The 17,235-nt window shown below is 45.4% G+C and overlaps 1 pseudogene; it reads right to left on the reverse strand.

The window, feature by feature from the left end:
* LOC144681126 (amine sulfotransferase-like) overlaps positions 1–17,235 on the reverse strand; it is a 68,767-nt pseudogene that overhangs the window by 11,770 nt on the left and 39,762 nt on the right.

The raw sequence follows: 17,235 nt of genomic DNA on the forward strand, positions 1-17,235 counted from the left end.
GCATGCCAGGAGCAGCACCAGGCATACCTAAAAATGAGGTGTCAACCTGGTGAAGCTATAACACAGGACTACTTGCAGGCCAAACAGCAAGTGAAAGGTAGGGCTAAGTGATCCCACAACCAACGGATCAGATCTAAGCTCTGCAGTCTTGCCACATCCAGTCGTGAATGGGGGTGGATAATTAAACAATTCACTAAGGAACAGGCTCCACAAATATCCCCATCCTCAATGATGGGGGAGCCCAGCACATCAGTGCAAAAGATAAGGCTGAAGCACTTGCTACAATCTTCAGCAAGAAGTGCTGAGTGGATGATCCATCTCGGCCTCCTCTGGAGATCTACAATATCACAGTTGCCAGTCTTCAGCCAATTTGATTCACTCCACGTGATATCAAGTAACGGCCGAAGGCACCAGATACTGCAAAGGCTACGTTTTTATCTGGGTAGGCAGAATGGCTAATGTTAATATGAGGCCAGCATCCCTGCTTTGAATGAAAAAGCTTCAAGAGATGAATCCTCATCCTGTTGCACATCAGGGAGTGATCTGTATTACAGTCAGCGCTGTGTTACTGTGTGTATTGCAAATGCAGTTCAGAGGATGGTGTTTGGTGACGATCAAATCCAGTGGCCAGTGCCCTGATTTGGATGCTTCCAGGACACCTTGCAGCATGGTGTGTTCTGAAAGAAGGTGTTAGTTACATTAAGCTCATGGTAGCAGTAAAGTTCAAGTAGCCCCTGCCCATTCTCATTTATCTTTCCCAGGCCATGATGCCTGAAGCAGGAGGGCCATGCCACAAGGTCCACACCCATTCTGGTGTTGAACTCCCTCAGTAGGTTAGGATGTTCTGGCTTAGACATTCTGCTGACAGCAGGGTCAAGCTCCAAACTGAACTGTTCGCTTGCCTCTGTAGTGGAGCACAGTGTTGAAGCATAGGTACTCATGAAGTTAACCAGCAGTGTTTGAGTTGAGGCAGATAGAGAGAACATATTCTTTACCATTTGTGGGGGAGGGTTCTACCATCAAAAATAGCAGGTTCCTTAAAGTGAAGCCTACACTCTGCACACATGTTTCCTCTGAGGATGAACATGTAATGTATTTTTTTCAGTGATCTACACACAACGAACTTGTCCTCTCATAGGGAAGTGATACCGATGTTCAGCCTATCAAGTACCATGTTGATCTCAGTTGTCTTGCATGCATTATCCCACAGATTCAAGTTGTCTGTCAATCCTGTGCACATGGTCCTGAATTCCAGCTTGCCAATCGAAGAGTTGGCATCTTCTTTCTTTTCCTTTGTTTCATTAGTTTGCCTGGTACAATGGATTCCACCCACTTATTGAGCAGGGACTAAGCTTCAAGCACCATGGCCAGTCAGCATCTTACTAGTCAAGGGCTGGTGGGTGATGGCTGACCAATGGGGCACAATGTTCCCCCAACATTGGAGACAACTCATAGCACCCATTCTCTCTGCCAATCGAGTTGGGGTTATCACTTATAACTGTTGTCTCCTGTGTTGTGTTAAATCTCTGCAGTGAAACTGAAATGTCCTCTCCAGGACACAAGCCTTGGGCAAAATTTAAGGAGACCCCGGACTGCCCAAACATCAGAGTCCCTATTTCGACCTCCCTGGTTGAGAGCAAAGGAATGTAAAGTACTACGTTTGGCGCAGGCTTAGTTGCAGGAGTTGCCGGAAACATTACATATTTAGATATCAGTCCACCTTTGGGCAGCACTCCAAATTCTTTTGTCAGAGTTTACTCTCTTAGCCTTCAAATCTCCCGCAGTACCCATTATTCAATAAAGCTATTTGCCTATAGCTAGAAGTTTGGTTCATGAGTGCCAGCGTGTGTGTCCACATGCCAGTAGGTCTGAATATCATATGGGCTGGAGGCCAAACCTCCTCCATGTTCCTCTGAAGTCTTAGCCTGGGGCTGCGAGGGACCCAGTTTCTATGTGCTGCCAGCAGAAGGTACAGCTGAGGACTTACCGATGGAGAGGCTGTGTACTGACAGAGAGAGACTTACACACTGGATCTCTTTTTCACTTTGCTACTAGACAGCAGTGTGGACTGAAAATGAGAAGCGAACTAGCACACAAAAGCAGAAAGCGTGCTAACTCTCTTCTGTCATGCACTAGACACATAATATCAAGCTGTTGGACAAACAGTCAAGCGGCAATATGATATCTAATGCTGTCACCAGGTCTCTGGGCTACCCCATCTCTCCACTGCCAACAGCCTGTGCTGCTGCCGCCCTTTTCATCTCCAGGCCTTCCTCCTCCATCATGGTCAGGGTGGCCATGGCTGTTGGTCCACCCCTGGTTCTCTGCTTCTCCTGGCAACATGGGCTTTCTTTTCCTCCAATAAGGAAGGAAAGACAGAGAGTAATGAGTGAGAGGAACTGATTGCTGAGGATGGAAGGAAGACATTTGAGGGGGTAACTGTGAGGAGGAGAGAGCGAGAGGAGGACTCTGGGACAGGCAGTTAGCAGCACCTAGAGGAGTCGGGAGTTGAAAAGGAGCGCGAGAGGAGCCGAGAGTTGAAAAGGAATGTGAGAAGAGTCAGGAGTTGAAGAGAAGTGCGAGAGGAGTCGGGAGTTTAAGAGGAGCGCGAGAGGAGTCGGGAGTTGAAGGGAAGCTGGGAGAGCGGGGTGACTGAGGGAGTTCGGTAAGGAGGGAACAAGGTGATGCTTTGAGTACCGTGAGTACGGTTGGGTAAGCAATTACTACTTTTATTGCTTATAGTTTTTAAGGTCTTATTTTATGGTTCATCATTTGTAGGGGCCATATTCTGTAACAACGAGGAGCAGGGAAGAAGGACCTGAGAGTAATTGATATTAAGTATCTTCCAAAAGGTTTAATTTAATTTAATTTAAAGGGGTAAGTCATGGCAGGAGAGCTCAAAACCGTGGTGTGCTCCTCCTGCTCTATGTGGGAAGCCGGGCACATGTCCAGTGCCCGGGGCCAGCATATGTGTGGGAAGTGTCTCCAGCTGCAGCTCCTGGAAGCCTGGGTTTTGGAGCTGGAGCGGCGGCTGGGGACACTGTGAAGCATCCACGAGGCAGAGAGTATCATGAATAGCACGTACAGAGAGGTGGTCACACCACAGGCTAAGAGTCCACAGGCAGGAAGGGAATGGGTGACCACCAGGTAAAGCAAGAGGACTAAGCAGGCAGTGCAGGAATCTCCTGTGGCTATTCCCCTGCAAAACAGATATACCGCTTTGGATACTGTTGGGGGGAATGGCCTCTCAGGAGAAAGCAGCAACAGCCAAATTCATTGCACCGCGTTTGGGTCTGCTGCACTGCGGAAGAGTAAAAAGTGTGGGAATGCAATAGTTATAGGGGATTCAATTGTAAGGAGAATAGATAGGTGTTTCAGTGGCCGCAAATGAGACTCCAGGATGGTATGTTGCCTCCCTGGTGCTAGGGTCAAGGATGTCTCAGAGCGGCTAGAGGACATTCTGACGGGGGAGGGTGAACAGCCAGTGGTCGTGGTATACATTGGTACAAAAGACATAGGTTAAAAAAGGGATGAGGTCCTAAAAGCATAATATAGGGAGTTAGGAAGTAAGTTGAAAAGTAGGACCTCAAAGGTAGAAATAGCAGGATATATCGGATGAATACATGGCTGAAGAGATGGGGTGGAGGGAAGGGTTTCAGATTCCTGGGGCATTGGGACCGGTTCTGGGGGAGGTGGGACCAGTACAAACTGGACGGGTTACACCTGGGCAGGACCAGGACTGATGTCCTCTGGGGAACATTTGCTAGAGTGGTTGGGGAGGGTTTAAACTAAAATGGCAGGGGGATGGGAACCTATGCAAGGAGTCAGAGGAAGGGGAATTAAAGACAAGGACAAAAGACAGAAAGCGGAATAAGAAAAGCGATAGTCAGAGAAATCAAGGGCAAAAAACAAACAGATCCTCAGTGAAAAATAATGGGAACGGGACAAGTAATGTTAAAAAGACAAGCCTTAAGGCTTTGTGCCTTAACGCGAGGAGCATTCACAATAAAGTGGATGAATTAACCGTGCAAATAGATGTAAACAGGTATGATATAGCCAGGATTATGGAGACATGGCTGCAGGGTGACCAGGGATGGGTACTGAACATCCAGGGGTATTCAGTATTTAGGAAGGACAGACAAAAAAGAAAAGGTGGTGGAATTGCATTGCTGGTTAAAGAGGAAATTAATGCAATAGTGAGGAAAGATATTAGCTCCGACGATGTGGAATCTGTATGGGTAGAGCTGAGAAACACTAAGGGGCAAAAAACGTTAGTGGGGGTTGTATATAGACCCTCAAACTGTGGTGGTGATGTTGGGAATGGCATTAAACAGGAAATTAGAGACACATGTAATAAAGGAACATCTGTAATTATGGGTGACTTTAATATGCATATAGATTGGGCAAATCAACTTAGTAACAATACCATAGAGGAGGAATTCCTGGAGTGTATACGGGATGTCTTTCTGGACCAGTACATTGAGGATCCAGCGAGAGAACAGGCCATCCTCAACTGGGTATTGTGTAATGAGAAAGGAATAATTGGCAATCTGGTTGTGCGAGGCCCCTTGAGGATGAGCGACCATAATATGATAGAATTCTTCATCAAGATGGAGAGTGACGTAGTTGATTCTGAGACTTGGGTCCTGAATTTAATAAAGGATATTACGATGGTATGAGGCGTGAATTGGCTATGATGGATGGGGAAACGTTACTTAAAGGGATGACGGTGGATAGGCAATGGCAAACATTCAAAGAGCGCATGGGTGAACTGCAACAATTGTTTATTCCTGTCTAGCGCAAAAGTAAAACAGGAAAGGTGGCCAAACCATGGCTTACAAGGGAAATTAGAGATAGTATTAGATGCAACGAAGAGGCATACAAATTGGCCAGAAAAAACAACAGACCTGAGGATTAGGAGCAGTTTAGAATTCAGCAAAGGAGGACCAAGGGATTGAATAAGAAGGGGAAAATAGAGTACGAGATTAAGCTTGCGGGGAACATAAAAACTGACTGTAAAAGTTTCTATCGGTATGTGAAGAGAAAAAGATTGGTGAAGACAAATGTAGGCCCCTTACAGTCAGAAAAAGGGGAATTTATAAAGGGGAACAAAGAAATGGCTGACCAACTAAATACATACTTTGGTTCTGTCTTCACAAAGGAGGACACGAATAACATACAAGAAATGTCGGGGAACACAGGGTTTAGTGAGAGGGAAGAACTGAAAGAAATCAGTATTAGTGGGGAAATGGTGTTGGGGAAATTGATGGGATTGAAGGCCGATAAATCCCCGGGTCCTGATAATCTACATCCCACAGTACTTAAGGAAGTGGCCTTAGAAATAGTGGATACATTGGTGGTCATCTTCCGAGATTCTATAGACTCTGGAACAGTTCCTACAGATTGGAGGGTAGCTAATGTAACCCCACTATTTAAAAAGGGAGGCAGAGAGAAAACAGGGAATTATAGACCAGTCAGCCTGACGTCGGTAGTGGGGAAAATTCTCGAGTCCATTATAAAAGATTTAACAGCTGAGCACATGGAAAACAATGGCAGAATTGGACAGAGTCAGCATGGATTTATGAAAGGGAAATCATGCTTGGCAATTCTACTGGAATTTTTTGAGGATGTAATTAGTAGAGTTGATGAGGGGGAGCCAGTGGATGTGGTTTATTTAGACTTTCAGAAGGCTTTCGACAAAGTCCCACATAAGAGATTGGCTTGTAAAATTAAAGTGCATCGGTTTGGGGGTAGTGTATTGAGATGGTTGGAAAACTGGCTAGCAGACAGGAAACAACGAGTAGGAATAAACGGGTCTTTTTCTGAACGGCAGACAGTGACTAGTGGGGTACCGCAGGGATCAGTGCTGGGACCCCAGTTATTCACAATATATATTAATGATTTAGATGAGGGAATTAAATGTAATATCTCCAAATTTGCAGATGACACAAAGCTGGGTGGGAGGGTGAGCTGTGAGGAGGATGCAGAGATGCTTCAGTGTGATTTGGACAAGCTGAGTGAGTGGGCAAATGCATGGCAGATGCAGTATAATGTGGATAAATGTGAGGTTATCCATTTTGGTAGCAAAAACAGGAAAGCAGATTATTATCTGAATGGCTATAAATTGAGAGAGGGGAATGTGCAACATGTGAATGGGTGTCCTTGTACACCAGTCGCTGAAGATAAGCATGCAGGTGCAGCAGGCAGTAAAGAAGGCAAATGGTATGTTGGCCTTCATAGCGAGAGGGTTCAAGTACAGGAACAGGGGTGTCTTGCTGTAATTGTACAGGGCCTTGGTGAGACCACACATGGAATATTGTGTGCAGTTTTGGTCTCCTTATCTGAGGAAGGATGTACTTGCTATAGAGGGAGTGCAGCAAAGTTTACCCGCCTGATTCCTGGGATGGCGGGGCTGACATATGAGGAGAGATTGAGTTGATTGGGATTATATTTGCTGGAGTTCAGAAGGATGAGGGGGGATCTCATAGAAACCTATAAAATTCTAACAGGACTAGGCAGGGTAGATGCAGGAAGGATGTTCCCGATGGTGGGGGAGTCCAGAACCAGGAGTCACAGTCTGAGGATATGGGGTAGACCATTTAGGACTGAGATGAGGAGAAATTTCTTCACCCAGAGAGTGGTGAGCCTATGGAATTCGTTACCACAGAAAGTAGTTGAGACCAAAACATTGTATGCTTTTAAGAAGGAGTTAAATATAGCTCTTGGGGCAAAATGGATCAAAGGGTATGGGGAGAAAGCGGGAGCAGGCTATTGAGTTGGATGATCAGCCATGATCATAATGAATGGCGGAGCAGGCTCGAAGGGCTGAATGGCCCACTCCTGCTCCTATTTTCTATGTTTCTATGAATGGGAGGAGAGCAAACCAGATTGTAGGTGAGATGGGAAATTGAGGAGAAAGGATTGTGTTGGTCAGAGATATGCTGTTAGGAGGCTGCTAAAGAGGTAAGAGTGTGATGGTTTCCAGCTGAGAGTTGCAGGACACTCACCTTGCCAGACCTCAGGACATCACTGAACCTCTCGTGACACAATATCCAGGTTTTCAGCACCACAGCCCGGCCACTCATCTCCACCACAACCTCCAGCCAAGTCTGTTTGGTGAGGCTGACTAGCCTCCTCCTGTCATCCTCCAGAGAGAGGACTTCTCTCTGTGTCCTGATTGCTTCTAGCATTCCCTCCAGGGATGGCCCCATGAACCAGAGGGCCACTTGCCACACCTTTCATCCATTTACCTCCTCTTTCTTCGCTCACATTGAGTGATTCACACCACACAGTGCTATCATTGTGAATGTTGCCGGAGTTCCTTTCATAGAGACCTTTCATCACGGCAGCAGATGAGTCATTATGCCCTCCCTCCCTCATTGGTCAGGAAGCCCGGAGATGGGCAGTTAATTGTTTGGCTCTGGGAAAGAACAACCACAAAGCACGCACATCAAGGAGCTGAGTTTCAAACCCGAATACAGTCCCTCTATTGTAACAGGGTCCAAGTTGTCATGGTTTCAGCCTCTTCCCACCCCATAGAACTGATTTCTTCCTAACTCGACTCTATTTTTCTCCCCTTGTCCAGTCTCTTCCCACCTGCATTCAGGACTCTTCCAACAGCTTCTGATACTTCAAAGTTTCCAGTTTCCTGGCCCTAAGCCTTTCTTTTTCACAATGGATGTTCAATCTCTCCACCTCCGATCCCCACCATGACAGCCTGAGGGCTCTCCATTTCTTCCTTGAACAGAGGCTGATCCAGTCTCCATTCAGCACCAACCTGCCCCATCGGGCTGAACCTGTTCTCACATTGATCTATTTCATCTTTAACTCACTCATTTCCTCCAATTAAAAGGACATGGTCCATCTCTAATTCCACCCTTCCCTTCCTTGACTTGTGTGTCTCCATTTCTGAGGATAGACTATTGACCACTGGCTAATATAAGCTCACTGACTCCCATAGCTAGCTCAACTACACTCTCTCACACCTCTGTTTCCTGTAAACATGCCATTCCTTTCTCTCAACTTCTCTATCTCCTTAGAATCTGTTCTGACGATGCAGCCTGCCATGTGTGCACTTCTGACTTCTATCTATTTTTAATCAATTTTCCCCCAAAGTCACTGACAGGGCTCTTGACAGGTTCCATTCTATTTCCCACATTTCTTCTCTCATTCCTTTCCCATAACTTCCAGGTCCATGAGAGGGTTCCCCTTGACCTCACCTTCCGCCCCACCAGTCTTCTCTAAAACCTGGAGACTTAACACAGATTCAGTGACTGTTTACAGAGCACCTCCATTCAGTTCATAAGTATAACCCTGAGCTTCCAGTTGCCTGGAATTTTAATTCTCTGCTCCACTCCCACTCTGACCTTGGCCTCCTACATTGTTCCACAAACGCTCAAAATAGCCTCTATGAACAGCACCGCACCTTTCAAATAAGCATTTCACAGCCTTCCAGATGTAACATTGAGTTCAACAATTTCAGTTCATAACCTCTACCCCCATTTTGTTTTGTGATTCTTGGTTTTGATTTTGGGCAGTAATTGCTGGAAATGATTCTGCTATTTCCCATTTGCACCTCCTCCAGGCAGATTTTTTTGTTTCTTTACTTGTTCATTACTACCTTCTTTTGCCTTACACAACCTTTTGTCATTTACTTTCTCTACCCGCCAACCTATGATAGGCCTTTCATTTTTTCTTTCCTCCTCCCTCTCCACTTTCCCTGCCACTGTACTTGTTTAAAACCTTTTGCACAGGAGCATAGAGCTGCTGGAGAGCCGTTCCAGCACCTCCTGAGAACCACTGGATGGTAAACTCTCCTTTACTGACTGGCCATCTGTTCTGCTGCTCCATATCCGGTTGTGATGGCGGCAGTAGCTGGGACAATGTGGCCGGAGGTCTGACTGGCTCTGTCCGAGCTTGTGGTGCAGGGTCTGGTGGTGGAGGTGGTGGGAGGGTAGCCTGGACCCAGGGCTGTAATGGCTGCCGTGGTTCAATCACCTGGAGCTGGGGGCCAACTTACGGCAGCTGCCACCTGATCTGTGCAGCCTGAGCCAGCTCCAGAGCCTGGTGCTTAAGTCAAACCGGCTGGCCAGCTTCCTTGCTGAGCTTGGCCACCTGCAGGTCCTGCAGATCCTCAATGTGCCTGGGAATGAGCTTGGCTCCCTGTCCTACAGCCTGGGCCTTCTGGAGCAACTCAGCAGCCTGATCGTGGGCGCTAGCCCCCTGAGCCAGCTCCTTCCCGCTGGCCTCGGCTGTTGCCTTCATTTCAGCCTCTTCCCACCCCATAGAACTGATTTCTTCCTAACTCGACTCTATTTTTCTCCCCTTGTCCAGCCTCTTCCGACCTCCATTCAGGACTCTTCCAACACCTTCCGATTCTTCAAAGTTTCCAGTTTCCTGGCCCTAAACCTTTCCTTTTCACAAAAGATGTTCAATCTCTACACCTCCAATCTCCACCATGGCAGTCTGAGGGCTCTCCATTTCTTCCTTGAACAGAGGCCAATTCAGTCCCCATCCACCACCACCCTCCCCCATCAGGCTGAACCTGTTCTCACAGAAAACGACTTCATCTTTAACTCACTCATTTCCTCCAAATAAAAGGTGTTGTTATGGGAAACCAAATGTGCCCTCGCTCTACCTGCCTTTTCATGGAATATGTAGAATATTCTTTGTTCTAATCCTACTCAGTTCCTCACCCTGATTTTATTTACCAGTCCATTGATGATTGTATCACTGCCATTTCCTGATCTTGTCCTGAATTGGAAAAGTTCATCGGCTTTGCTTCCAATTTCCACCCTTTCCTTACCTTCACATGGTCCATCTCTAATTCCTCCCTTCCCTTACTTGACTTGTCTGTCTCCATTTCTGGGGATAGTCCAGTGACCACTGGCTAATATAAACTCACTGACTCCCATAGCTTGCTCAACTACACTCTCTCACACCCTGTATCCTGTAAACACACCATTCCTTTCTCTCACAGAATCACAGAATCACACAGTGCAGAAGAGGCCCCTCGGTCCATCGAGTCTGCACGGACTACTCAACTTCTCTATCTTCTTCACATCCATTCTGATGATACAGTCTGCTATGTGTGCACTTCTGACTTCTATCTCTCTTTAATCAACAAAGGATCTGCCCCCACATTCACTGACAGGGCTCTTGACAGGTTCCATTCAATTTCCCACATTTCTTCTCTCATCCCTTTCCCATAACTTCCAGAACCATGAGAGGGTTCCCCTTGACCTCACCTTCCGCCCCACCAGTCTTCTCTACAGTGTGGAGACTTAACACAGATTCAGTGACTGTTTACAGAGCACCTCCATTCAGTTCACAAGTATAACCCTGAGCTTCCAGTTGCCTGGAATTTTAATTCTCTGCTCCACTCCTACTCTGACCTTCCTGCCCTTGGCCTCCTACATTGTTCCACTAATGCTCAAAATAGCCTCTATGAACAGCACCGCACCTTTCAAATAAGCATTCACAGCCTTCCAGATTTAGTATTGAGTTCAACAATTTCACGTCATAACCTCTACCCCCATTTTGTTTTGTGATTCTTGGTTTTGATTTTGGGCAGTAATTGCTGGAAATGATTCTGCTATTTCCCATGTGCACCTCCTCCAGGCAGATTTTTTTGTTTCTTTACTTGTCCATTACTACCTTCCTTTGCCTTACACAACCTTTTGTCGTTTAATCTCCCTACCCGCCAACCTATGATAGGCCTTCCATTTTTTCTTTCCCCACCTGCCCCCGTCCCACCACCACTTTCACTGCTGCTACACTTGCTTAAAATCTTTTACATCTCTAACTTTTCCCAGTTCTGACGAAAGTCACTGACCCAAAATGTTTTCTTTGTTTCTCATTCCATGGATGCTGTCAGACCTCTGAATGTTTCCACCATTTTCTGCTCTTACTTGCAAAACCTGAACTGACGCAAAGGCAGAGCATATAGTCGTGATGTTGAAGTGCTGGCCAAATAATAAAATGCAAGGTTTTAATAAATATGACCCATTACCTTAATAATCTCCTCTTATGTCATGAACAGGAAGTTGAATTCATTCTTGTGATGGGACCAGTCCTTGATGTGGTCAAACCAGCCACCAACCATTACTAGAGGACATATTAACAGTGAGCTTATAGAACATAATTATGGTCAGAACTTTCGGCTTGGCAAGCAGGGGGCGGGCCCCGCTCGCCAACGCGTAAAATGTCACGCGGTAAAGTCAGGCGTGCGTCCAGACGTCACCGTGCGTCATTCATGTCTTCAATTCGGTGGGTGCACAGCAGAGTCGGCTGCGCGCCCGCCGAACTATCAAAGGCCTTTTGAGGCCATTTAAATTCCAATTAAAATAATTAACTGAGCTGCCCATCCAACCTTAAGGTTGGCAGGCAGGCGAAGAGCCCAGGCGGCCTTCACATTTAACATGAAACCTCATCCACGGGTAGGATGAGGTTTCATGAAGGATTTTAAACTTCAATTAAAATTTTTAATAAAATTCATAGGCATGTCCCAGCTCATGTGCTGCTGTCACATCAGGGGACATGTCTTAATTTTTTTTTCCTTTATTTACATTTTTAAAAATCACACTTTAAAACAGCCAGAAGAGAGCGGGATTTTCAGTTTAAAACAGCAGGTGAGCCAGAAGCTCGGATACGGAGAGCGGGCCTGCGTGGGAAGGGCAGCAGTGGTGGGAGATAAAAGCAGCAGAGAGCCCCTTCAACCTGTGTCTACCTGTCAGAGCCAGTGTGTGACATCACAGGAAAACAGGTAGGTGATTGGTGGGTATCTCTTCCATGTGTCTTTTGATTGGCCAAGTGGTTTAAATCAGGAGATGTTATTACAGCTGAAGAGTATATTGAAGAAATTCACTTTTAAAATATTTAACATCCAAATTAATTAATTCAATAGAATAGAGGTGGCTGGGCAGGTGATGTGTTGCAGCTGTAGCATGTAGGTGCTGGGGGGGCGCCGGTGCGATCCACGGTGACCACATCTGCAGCAAGTGTTGGCTGCTCGAGGAACTTCGGCTCAGAGTTGGTGAGCTGGAGTCTGAGCTGTGGACACTGTGACACATCAAGGAGGGGGCGAGTTACTTGGACACTGTGTTTCAGGAGGCAGTCACACCCCTTAGATTAGTTACATCAAATTTGGTCCGTGGTCAGGGACAGGAGGATGTGACTGTGAGTGAGGCAGATACGGGGATCCAGAATTTATCTTTGGAGGAGCCTCAGCCGATGCCCTTGTCCAATAGCTATAAGGTTCTTGCTCCTGGTGTGGACGAGGACACAGACTGCAGGGAGGATGAGCGAACTGACCACAGCACTGCGATACATAGCACCATTCAAGTGGGGGGAGAAAAGAGAAATGTAGTAGTAATAGGGGATAGCATAGTTAAGGGAATAGATACTGTTCTCTGCAGCAAAGATAGAGAGTCCCGAAGTTGCCTACCTGGTTAAGGACATCTCTTCTGGGCTGGAGAGGAACTTGGATTGGGAGGAGAAGGATCCAGTTCTCATGGTCCACGTAGGTACCAAGGACATGGGTAGGACTAGGAAAAAGGTTTTGCTGAGGGACTACAAGTGGCTCGGAGCTAAATTAAAAAGCAGAACCATAATGGTAACTACCTGATTATTACCTGGGCACGTGCAAATTGGTGTAAGGTAAATAAGATTAGATAGGTAAATGTGTGGTTCAAAGATTGGTGTGGAAGAAATGGGTTCTGATTCATGGGGCACTGGCACCATTACTGGGGAAGGAGAGAACTGTTCCATTGGGACGGGCTTCATTTGAACCATGCTGGGACCAGTGTCCTGGCAAATTGTATAACTAGGGCTGTAGATACAACTTTAAACTAATTGGTGGGGGAGAGGGTTCAATTGAAGGGAAGTTTTAAAAAATCAGGAAGAAACAAGAGAGCAGAGGTGCAGGGTAGTGAAGAGGCGAACAATTATCAAAGTGTGACAGGAAGGGGCAGAAAATATAAGCAAAAGAGTGCAGCAGAAATTAAAACCAGAATGAGTAATAATGGTAAAAAGCCAAAGCTTAAGGCTCTTTATCTGAAATAATGCAGCATTTGTAACAAGATAGATGAGTTGACAGCACAAATAGAAATATATGGATATGACTTGATAGCTATTACTGAGACGTGGATGCAGGGTGACCAAGACTGGGAAGTCAATATTCAAGGATATTTGACGTTCTGGGAAAATAGGCAAAAAGGGAAAGGTCGGGTAGGTCTGTTAATAAAGGAAGGTATCAGTGCGGTGGTGAGTAGTGATACAGGTGCAATAGATCGTGATATGGAATCAGTTTGGGTAGAAATAAGGAATAGCAAGAAGAAGAAGTCACTGATGGGAGTCATCTATAGGCTCCCGAAGAGTTGCCTCACTGTAGGACAAAGTATAAATCGGAAATAATGGAGGCATGTCAGAAGTGCGCTACAATTGTCATGGGTGATTTTAATCTGCACATTGACTGGGCAAGTCAGATTGGCAGGGGTAACATGGAAGACAAATTTGTAGAGTGCATCAGGGATTGTTTCTTAGAGCAGTATGTCGCAGAATTTACCCGGGGACAGGCCATTTTAAATATAGTAATGTGTAATGAGGTGATTAATAAGAGATATCATAGTTATCTCTAGGGGGTAGCGATTACAACATGGTAGAAATTCAAATTCAGTTTGAGGGCGAGAAACTCGGGTTTCAAACCAGTGCCCTCAACTTAAATAAGGGCAATTACAGAGATGTGAAGAAAGAATTGTCTAAAGCGGGCTGGGAAAATAGACCAAGGGGGAGGTCAGTAGATGAGCAGTGGCAGACATTTAAGCAGATATTTCATAACGCTCAGCAAAAATTTATCCTGGTCAAAAAGAAGGAATCGATGAGAAGGATGAACCACCCGTGGTTAACAAAGGCGGTCAAGGAGAGTATCCAATCTAAAACTAAGGCATACAAAGCAGCGAAAACCAATGGTAGGCTAGAGGATTGGGAATTTTTTAGTCACCCAGACTAAAAAGCTAATAAAAAGGGAGGAAATTGATTATGAAAGTAAATTGGTAAGAAATATAAAAGCAAACAGCAAGAGCTTCTATGGGTATATAAAAAGAAAGAGAGTAGCTAAAGTGAATTTGGGACCCTTGGAGGATGCAACTGGAGAATTGATAATGGGGAACAGGGAAATGGCACCTAATTTAAACCAATGTTTTGCATCAGTCTTCATGATGGAGGACACTATAAACATTCCAAAGATGTCAGATAAGCAAGGAGCTAATAGGAGGAAAGATCTTGTAACAGTCTCTATCACAAGGGACAAAGTATTTGACAATCTAATGGGACTAAAGGCAGACAAGTCACCAGGACCTGATGACCTACATCCAAGGGTTTTAAAGGAAGTGGCTGCAGAGATAGTGGAGGCATTGGTTGAAATATTCTAGAACTCACTGGATTCCGGGAGGGTTCCAGAGGATTGGAAAACCGTTAATGTGATGCCCCTGCTGAAGAAGGGAGGGAGACAAAAAGCAGGAAACTATAGGCCAGTCAGCCTAACGTCTGTAGTTGGGAAAATGCTAGAGTCCATTATTAAGGAAGAAATAGCAGGACATTTAGAAAAGCTTCATGCAATCAACGTGGTTTTGTGAAAGGGAAAAATCATGTTTGGCAAATTTGCTTGAGCTCTTTGAGGATATAACAAGCAAAGTTGATAAAGGGGAACCAGTAGATGCAGTGTATTTGGATTTCTAGAAGGCATTCAATAAGGTGCCACATAAAAGTACAAGATAGGAACTCACGTTATTGAGGGTAATGTATTAGCATGGAATCTAGGATTGGTTAACACACAGAAGACAGAGGGTTGCGATTAATGGGCCTTTTTCAGGTTGGAAAGATGTAACAAGTGGAGTGCCACAAGAATCAGTCCTAGGGCCTCAGTTATTTACTGTCTATATAAATGACTTGGAGGAGGGAGCAGAGTGTAATGGATCAAACTTTGCTGACAGTACAATAATAGAGGGGAGGGCATGTTGTGATGAAGACATAAGGAATCTGAAAGGGGATACAGACAGGTTGAGTGAGTGGGCAAAAACTTGGTAGATGGAGTTTAATGTAGGAAAGTGTGAGGTCATGCACTTTGGTGGGAAAAATCAAAAGGCAGACTATTATTTAAATGGGACACTTGCCTTTATCAATCAAGGCATAGATTACAAAAGTAGGGAGGTCATGTTGGAGTTGTATAGAACCTTGGTGAGGCCACAGCTGAAGTACTGTGTGCAGTTCTGGTCGCCACATTATAGGAAGGATGTGATTGTGCTGGAGGGGGTGCAGAGGAGACTCACCAGGATGTTGCCTGTGATGAAACATTTAAGTTATGAAGAGAGGTTGGATAGACTTGGGTTGTTTTCGTTGGAGCAGAGAAGACTGAGGGACGACCTTATCGAGGTGTACAAGATTAAGAGGGGCATGGACAGGGTGGATAGGGAGCAGCTGTTCCCCTTAGTTGAAGGGTCAGTCATGCGGGGACATAACTTCAAGGTGAGGGGCAGGAGGTTTAGGGGGGATGTGAGGAAAAACTTTTTTACCCAGAGGGTGGTGACAGTCTGGAATGCACTGCCTGGGAGGGTGGTGGAGGCGGGTTGCCTCACATCCTTTAACAAGTACCTGGATGAGCACTTGGTACGTCATAACATTCAAGGCTATGGGCCAAGTGCTGGTAAATGGGAATAGGTGGGTAGGTCAGGTGTTTCTCACGTGTTGGTGCAGACTCGATGGGCCGAAGGGCCTCTTCTGCACTGTGTGGTTCTGTGATTCTGTGAGAGAGACTCCAAAAAAGTGCAGCACAAAGGAACCTGGGTGTTCTTGTGCTTGAAACACAAAAGTTAGCATGCAGGTGCAGCTTGTAATTCAGAAGACAAATGGAATTTAGGCCAGTTTTGCGAGGGGGTTGGAGTTTAAAAACAGGGAAGTCTTGTTACACTGTATAGGGTGTTGGTGAGGCCGCACCTGGAGTACTGTGTACAGTTTTGGTCCCCGTATTTAAGGAAGAATATACTGGCATTGGAGGCAATGCAAAAGAGATTCACTAGTCTGATTCTTGGGATGAAGGGGTTAATTTATCAAGAACAGCCAAACAAGTTAGACATTTATTCATTAGAGTTTAGAAGAACGAGGGGTGATCTTATTGAAACATACGAGATTCTGAGGGGGCTTGACAGGGTAAATGTTGAGAAGATGGTTCCACTAGTGGGGGAATCTCGAACTAGGGGACATAGTTACAGAATAAGGGGGCATTCATTTAAAACTGAGATGCGAAGGAATTTCTTCTCTCAGAGGGTAGTGAATGTCTGGAATTCTCTACCCCAGAGAGTTGTGGAGGCTAGATCACTGAAAATATTTAAAGAGGAGGTAGATAGATTTTTGAAATACCAGGGAGTTGAGGCCTGGGGCAGATCAGCCTTGATCTTATTGAATGGCGGGGTAGGCTTGAGCAGCCGAATGGCCTGCTCCTGCTCCTATTTCTTATGTTCCTATGATTCCTCTAGCCTATCCTGGAATTCCTTTTCATGTATGCATCCCTTCTTCATGTGAAAATATTTCCTCCCCCTCTAAATCTTCCTAAGGTAAGTTCCCTCTTAAATGATCTTGGCATCAACCACTTCCCCAAGTGTCCTAATGCCCCACTGCACCCAAATACTCTTAGACCCATTTCTCCCCCGCCACTCTGAACACTCTCATGCTCTAAATTACCCTCCCAAGAGGCAACTGACTACAAGCCTATGAGCTTAATTCAAGTTGTTTGCATTCTACCAACCAACTTATACTAAGCCCCAGCCTATTCACTACCTTCCAGGTCAATTATCTCTCACTCCCTTTCAGTTACCAATGCTTTGTTACATTCATCCGCTCCCTGCTGCGTCCCAACTGATCTTTAAGGCGTGCTATCCTGATGCTACTCAGGACATTGATTGGAGCACCATCATTTATTCTTTTCACAATTGATTGGACATTGAATTTCCTTGCCTACATCAATGGTAAGACAGATGCCAGAAGCTGGCACTGTATTTTGAAACATTAAAATCTCAAAGAGGTACAACCATCATTAGAAAATGCCCATAATGTTGCCTCACCTGAAATTTATAGTTGTTGTTAGCATTCGTTCTGATGATCAACAATAATTTAAATAAATTCAGAAGGCAAATTTAGAAAATAAAGCATATTTGTTTTAGTATACACAAAATACAACAACCG

Source organism: Cetorhinus maximus, chromosome 5, assembly GCF_964194155.1.
Source record: "Cetorhinus maximus chromosome 5, sCetMax3.hap1.1, whole genome shotgun sequence".
NCBI classification, from domain to species: Eukaryota; Metazoa; Chordata; class Chondrichthyes; order Lamniformes; family Cetorhinidae; genus Cetorhinus; species Cetorhinus maximus.